Below are 7,605 nucleotides of genomic sequence, written 5' to 3'. Positions count from 1 at the left end.
TTTGAAAACCATGCATTACGGTGGGCTCTGCATTCATAGAACCCCTGGTCGGTCGTTCCCCGAGCTGCTCACTCTCCCAAGTAGGTGCGTTGTCATAGAAACTCGGAAAAGTCCCGTTAATATTAAAATATCTTGAATTTCCAGACCACATGTTGTTGCATGTGCACGTCTGAGATGGTTTATAAATACATGAGATTTTTGTAACCATAGCTCACGGCAGCGACACCACCTAACCTACAATAGCTCCATGGATTTCCCTCTCCAATTCCAGGCCATTGCTGGCCTTCTTGCCTTAGTTCTTTTCTACAAGCTATCGCTAGCAAAACCCAACAGCAAGATAGCTAAGGGAAAGAAAGCCCCTGAGCCAGCCGGTGGGTGGCCCATCATTGGCCACCTCCTTCAGCTCGCTGGCCCTGAACCGCTCACCCGAACCCTCGGATCAATGGCTGAGAAGTACGGCCCAGCTTTCATCCTACGGCTCGGCACGCGCCGCACGCTTTTTGTGAGTGGTTGGGAGATTGCAAAGGAGTGTTTCACTACCAACGACAAGGTCCTTGCAACCCGCCCCAAGAGCGCGTCCGGTGACCACATGAGCTACAACTACGCCATGTTTGGGTTCTCCCCATATGGAGCCTACTGGCGTGAGATTCGCAAGATTGCCACTCTTGAGCTACTCTGCAACCGGCGGATCGAGTCGCTCAAGCACGTTCGGGTCACTGAGGTTGACATGTGCATGAAGGAGTTGTATGGGCAGTGGGTCCATAACGGGCAGTCCCCGGTTAAAGTTGAGATGAAGCAACAACTGTTCGATCTGTCATTCAACATGCTTTATATGATGATTGTGGGGAAGCGGTTCTTCGGAGGTGCTGTCAAAGACGAGGCCGAGGCAATCAAGGTCCGGAAATTGATGGAGCGAGCATCATATCTTAGTGGGGTCTTCGTCGCGTCTGATGCACTTCCATTCCTTAGGTGGATGGATTTGCAGGGACATGAGCGGGCAATGCAGGACCTTGCTGCTGACCTAGATGAGCTTATGTGGAGCTGGCTTAAGGAGCATCGGGAGAAGCAGGAATCTGGTGCGATGGATGGCGAGCAAGACTTCATGGATGTGATGGTGTCCATCTTAGAGAATGCTCACATCTCCAGTTATGATCCTGATACTATTATCAAGTCAACTTCACTGGTATGACACCTGAATATCCTTATAAGATTTTAATTTTACAGAACTAGGTGGACCGTCTAACATGTGATGGGTCACCTCCCAGGTGGACCATATACCAATATGGTCTGATCAATTCCAGACCTGTTGGACCCATGTTGACCGTCCATTATAAGGCAATTGATTGAAATATCATGATCTTACAACTTGGTATATATACTCTTATCTCCACACTACAATTGATACTTGACGGAGTCAACTTTGGCTGACACAGGAGTGAGCATGAGGTCCATCGCAATCTTCCTCAAGGATAACTACTCTGATTCTACCGAGCTTCTCTGGACTCCTCGTAGAGGCTTCTCCAATCCACAAGAAAATTAGCAAGAAAAATACAAAGTTGAAATAAACGAGTTCATAAGCAATGAGAGAAGTTTTGGAATCAAACTACTACTAAAACACCTCTAAAGCACAAATTACTATAGATAGTAAACTTACTATTTATAGGCAGTCATGTGTCCACTAGTGAGCATCGGTTTTGGCCAAAAATAGTAAGTGTCTTATTTGGTCGAACCATGATATGTTCTCCTAATTATTCAAATTAAGCACCTTTGATATTGGGCGCAACTCCTAAAGCCTGACGGATGAAATGTTATACTGAAACTAAAACTTACTAAAAATAGTAAAAATAAAAATAAAGCTGAATTTCAACCATCGATCTGATGTATTTCACATATTCGGCATCGGCAACCCGGCATAGAGGGATTGGGTGGCTAAGTAGCTCATTCTACCCAAAATCATATATGGTACATCCGATAGCTCATTCCGATTTGTGAGATATGTTTGTTTTAAGTTCTGACGGTCCAGATCACCTCCGCTTCTAATCAAACCTTTTCTGATCCATCTTCGCCATGATGAAACCGTCCGCGATCCGCTCAACATCATCGGCTGAGTCACCAAGATTGCACTCTATCATTCATCCTCTCAAGTATTTTTGTGTCATTTTGCAGATTCTCATTGAAGCTGGTACGGACACAACAGCCGTGGCTCTCACGTGGGCCCTCTCCTTGCTGATCAACCATCCAGATGTGCTAAGAAAGGCCCAAGAAGAGGTGGACACCCAGGTGGGCCACGACCGCAATGTCGACGAATCAGATATCAAGAACCTGACTTATCTACAAGCAATAGTCAAGGAGACTTTACGATTATACCCTCCGGCCCCACTCGCGATACCCCACATGGCCATGGAAGATTGCCAGATCGGTGGCTACCATATCGCAAAAGGCACACAAGTGATGCTGAACCTCTGGAGCCTGCACCGGGACCCAACCATGTGGCCAGACCCGTCAGAGTTCCGACCCGAAAGGTTTTTCACTAGCCATGTGTGGACGTTAGGGGTCAAAATTTCGAGCTGCTATCGTTCGGGTCTGGCCGACGGTCATGCCCGGGCCAGGGGTTGGCCCTCCCTATGTTGAACTTGACGCTGGCCCGTTTGATCCACAGCTTTGATTTCACCGCCCCATCTGGTGGGCCCATCGATATGACTGAAAAATTGCATATCACACTCAACAAAGCCAACGTAGTGGAAGTGGTTCTCACTCCTCGCCTCTCTTCCAAGCTCTACGGCTAGCGGCTTTGGTTGCATGGTTCATCGTATGGCCGAACCTCGTTTGATGGATGTGTGTATGAACAACTAGGGTGCTAACTAATATCATTACTTTTATTAGAATTATGCTTCTTTTTTTTTTTCTTTTTCTTTTTTACGTATTGAGTTCTGTTAATTCCATGTACGAAATGAGAAATAAAGTAGGTTTAAAGGGCATATGATGGATCATATTTATGCTCCAGGCGCATCACAACCATATACGTGGCAGAAGTAGGGCATGGACGCTAATGGAATGATTTATATTTGTACAAACAGTGTCATGGATGGCCCACCGTCAAAGATTACACTGATGGGATGTTTGTGGCTATCCAATCAATAAATCTTTGATATTGCATGTCCACCATACTCAATGTATGTATGTAGAGGTGGGCATTGAGTCGAGTCGGACAAGATTAGGTCCAACTCGACTCGATACAGTTTTTGCAAGTACCTAACCCGAACTTTATCTGATCTGGGTCCGAGTCCAGCGGGCTGACTCGATCCAAACCGATTCCTTACTGGCCTAACCCGAACCGAGTTCGACTTGGTCAGGGAAACCGAGTCGAATCGAGTTGAGTTTGTTTGGTTGATTCAGATTGGGTTGAGTCAAGCCGAGTCAAAAACTTTGGTGCTAGGAAAGAAACATGAGGGAAATCAAGAGAGAGAGGGAGAGAAAGGAGGAAAGAAAGAAGGAGAGGAGGGAAATCCGGAGAGAAAGAAGGAGAGGAGGGAAATTAGGAGAGAGAGGGATAGGAAGGAGGAGAGAAAGAAGGAAGAAAGGAGAAGAAGTCATCTCGGGCTGCAAGTAGGGTTAGTGTTCGAGTAGAAGAAGTGTAAAGGTTTAAAAAAGAGAGAGTAAAATCTGACTTTATACTACCCAATTTCGGTCCGGTCCAGATCAGATCAGATCGAGTTGCCACATGACCCGAACTCGACTCGATTTGGCGTTGGATCCGAGTGGGTCTACTCGATCCGACCCGACCCTGGCTTTCGGTTCGGGTCAGATCAAATCCAACTGATTCAATTGAGTTGGGTCAGATCCTGCCCACCTCTATATGTATGTCGCCACAGATACATGCACACGTTGAAAATCAGATACCTCAAATTTGTGCCCAAACAACGATTTTCGACTAGTTTAGTTGACTAATCAAGATTGTAGAATTAAATCAATTTTTTAAGACAAAACTCTCCAGACAGTTTTGATATTTTCAGCATGTCAAAAACTTTGGTCGATAAGTCAAAGGATTTCGATCGATCGAGCCGACGGGTTGATGTGTTGCATGGTTTTACACAAATTGTTTCTATTTTCATTTTTTCTTAAATAAGTGTGTGTAAACAGGATTAATCAAATACCTCAAATCGGTGCCTAAACAACGGCTTTCGACTAGTTTAGTTGACCAATCAAAGATTATAAAATTAAATCAATTTTTTGGACAAAACTTTCTAGATAGTTTTTGATATTTTCGGCAAGTCAAAAACTTTGGTCGATAAGTCAAAGGATTTCGACTGATCAAGCCGACAGGTCGATATGTTGTGTGGTTTTACACGAAATGTTTCTATGTCCATTTTTTCTTAAATAAGAGGGTGTAAACAGGATTAGGAAAAGATTAAAAAATGTGATTAAGGGTCGAGAGTGTTTCGAAGAGAAGAAAAGCAAAGGTTTTCTTCTTAAGGTTTTGATTGGTAATGTTTTATCTCTTGTATCCTTGTTATTCATAGTGCGTTCTTGCTTTGTGACGTGATTTTTTCCTACAAGGACTTTTCCATGTAAATTCATATTATTCTCTGTTGGATTTGTTTGTGCAATTGTAATTACTTTGCTTGATTTCACTCCGTGTACTTCCACAAGTCCTAATAAGTAGTAATAGAGTAAATGTTGGAAAGCAAATCGAATCTGAAAGCAAGGTATGAATGGAATCTAACACGAAATTCGATGTAGAGAAGTATTCTGGTAAAAATAATTTTGGAATATAGAAAGTTAAGATGATTGGTATCTTAGTTCAATAAGGATTGAATGATGCTCTCCTTGGAAAGTGATCAAAAACTATGATAGAAGAAGAATGAAATTAAGTTAAGAAGACTAATATCAATCTATTTGTGCCTAACAAATGAGGTCCTTTATAGTTTTGTGAGAGAGAAAACTGTAACAAGTACATGGGTGAAATTAGAGAACATTTATGTGAAGAAATCTCTTGAGAATCGTTTGTACTTGAAGCTACAGTTATTCAATCTAAAGATAGTAGGGGAGCTGACGTCGAGGCCCACATTAGTAATTTCAATAGTTTGTTTTACAAGTTGTTGGATGCAGAAGAGACGATAAAAGATGAAGATCAGGCATGCATATTGCTGAACTCTCTTCCAACTTTTTATAAGTCATTTAAAGACTCTTTACGCACTGGTAGAACAACTATTAGCGTTGAGACCGTTATTTCAGCCCTTCAGTTGAAGGAGATGAGAAAGAAAAATGGTGACGTGGGTGCTTCTACGGATGTACTAATTAGGAGGGGGAAAAATTCTGAGTGATATAGTGGATCTTCACAATCGAGATTTAAATCTAAGGGTAAGGGCAAATGAAAGTTGAAGTGTTAGAATTGTGGCATAACAGAGTACATGAAGAAGGATTATAAGAAATATCATAAGTTGAGAAATGTGAATTTAGAGAGTTCTTTCAGAAATATCGGCACTGCAGAATCCAGTGAGGAGGTGAGTGGTAGTGACATGCTAACCGCATCAAAATCTGAGTATTTCAATGGAAAATGGATTTTAGATATGGAGGCTTCGTATCACATGACCCCCCATAGGAGCTAGTTCACCAGTTACAATGAGTGAGATAGTGGCTAAGTGTTTATGGGCAATAATATGCTTGTAAAGTGGATGACGTTGGATCGGTATGTATCAAGATGTTTGATGACATGGAGTGTATCTTGACCGAAGTGAGACACGTTCCTGATTTAAGGAAGAGCATGATATCTCTAGGTACACTCGAAGCACTAGTGTGCAAGTACACCAAGTTCGATCGTGTCCTTAAAGTTTTAAAGGAGGCACTCATAGTCATGAAGGTGTAAAGGAATGGAAACCTTTATAGATTGATTATGAGTATTTCATCTGGTGGAGCTACAATGTCTTTAACGGATTCCACGTCTGCACGTATGTGTCATACACGTTTGGGCAGCATAAGCGAGCGGGGCATGAATGTACTTTTTTACCATTATTTAATTCTAGTATTTAAATGCATTGATTTTAGCATATGCGAGCATTGTATATATGGTAAATAATCAAGGTTGTCTTTTAAGTCTGGAAAATATGTTTATAAGAGGGTTATAAATTATGTGTATTTTGATGTATGGTGGTCGTTGCCCATGGTTTCTGGTGAATGGTCATCATGGATTGTTACTTTTATTGACGAGTATTCCAAAAAAGTGTGGGTTTATTTTATAATAAATAAATTCGATATTTTCACCAACTTCAAACAGTGGAAGGCGATGGAGGAAAAATAGTCAAGGCGAAAAATAAAATTATTGAGAATAGAAAACGGTGGTGAATTCACTTATAGGGAATTCAATCGATTTTGTAAAGATGAAGGGATCGTTAAGAACAACACAATGCACCATAAACCAGAGCAGAATGGTGTAGTTGAGCGGATGAATCGACATATCTTGGATATGGCCGATGCATGATGAGCAATGTTAAGTTGGGCAAGGAAATGTGGACTGATGCCGTTAACATGCCTTGTTACTTGGTGAATCGGTCTCCTTCTACAGCTATTGATTGTGAAAATTTAGAGGAAGTGTGGAATGGTCAACAAATAGATTACTCGGGGATGTGAGTATTTGGTTACGATGCTTACTCTCACGTACTATTAATTGAGAGAGATAAGCTAGACTAAATGGCTAAAAAGTACATCTTTGTCGGTTATATTGGCGGTGTCAATGGGTACATGTTATATGACTAGTTCACACAAAAAATCATCTTTAGATATCAAATTCGACAAATTATTCCATAAGGATGAACACTAGTAAGTAGAAAATTCGGCTAAGTACGTTTAGATAGACAGAGATAAGGCATGAGCTAATACTGAGACATAGACAGACGTACATGAGCAGATAGAGCAGCTACCTGTGAGAAGGAATCTACCAATGGATCGCAGATTACCGACGAGATACATGGATGACTCAAATGTCGCATTTGCCCTTATTATGGATGATGGGGATCCATCTACTTTTCAAGAGACTCTTGATTATGCATATGCCAAAAAGTGAAAATCAGCGATACATGATAAGATGGACTTTTTGTACAAGAATAAGATGTGAGATCTAGTGGAGTTTTCCTTTGGCCGTAAAGCGATCGGTTGCAAGTAAATCTTCAAAAAAAACATGATAAGTACAAGGTAAGGTTGATAGTGAAGGGATATGATCAGAGATAAGATATCGACTTCAATGAGATATTTGGACCTGTGGTGAAGTATCTATCAGATTTGTATTAGCGTTGGTTGCCCAGTACAATCTCCAGTTGGAACAAATGGATGTGAAGACTGCTTTCCTGCATGGAAAATTGGAAGAACAAATTTACATGACGCAACCAAAAGGCTTAAAAACACAATGGGCAGGGAATAATGATTGCATATTAAAGAGGTCGTTGTATGGCCTGAAACAGTCACCTAAAAAGTGGTATAAGAAATTTGATTCTTTAATGATAAGTCAGAGGTTTACCAAGAGTGAGTATGATCATTGTGTTGATTACAAGACGTTGAGTAATTAAAAATTCATTATCTTAGTATTGTATGTTGATGACGTGCTTATCATTA

At 41.3% G+C, this 7,605-nt stretch overlaps 1 pseudogene; it reads left to right on the top strand.

Moving 5' to 3' along the window:
* The first annotated feature begins 232 nt into the window (after positions 1–232).
* LOC131218599 (cytochrome P450 CYP82D47-like) lies at positions 233–2,889 on the top strand (annotated as a pseudogene).
* Positions 2,890–7,605: the final 4,716 nt, after the last annotated feature.

The sequence above is a fragment of the Magnolia sinica genome, chromosome 11, assembly GCF_029962835.1.
Source record: "Magnolia sinica isolate HGM2019 chromosome 11, MsV1, whole genome shotgun sequence".
In the NCBI taxonomy this organism is placed as follows: Eukaryota; Viridiplantae; Streptophyta; class Magnoliopsida; order Magnoliales; family Magnoliaceae; genus Magnolia; species Magnolia sinica.
The sequence above is the reverse complement of the archived record's forward strand: the minus strand, read 5'-3'. Positions and strand labels throughout refer to the sequence as shown.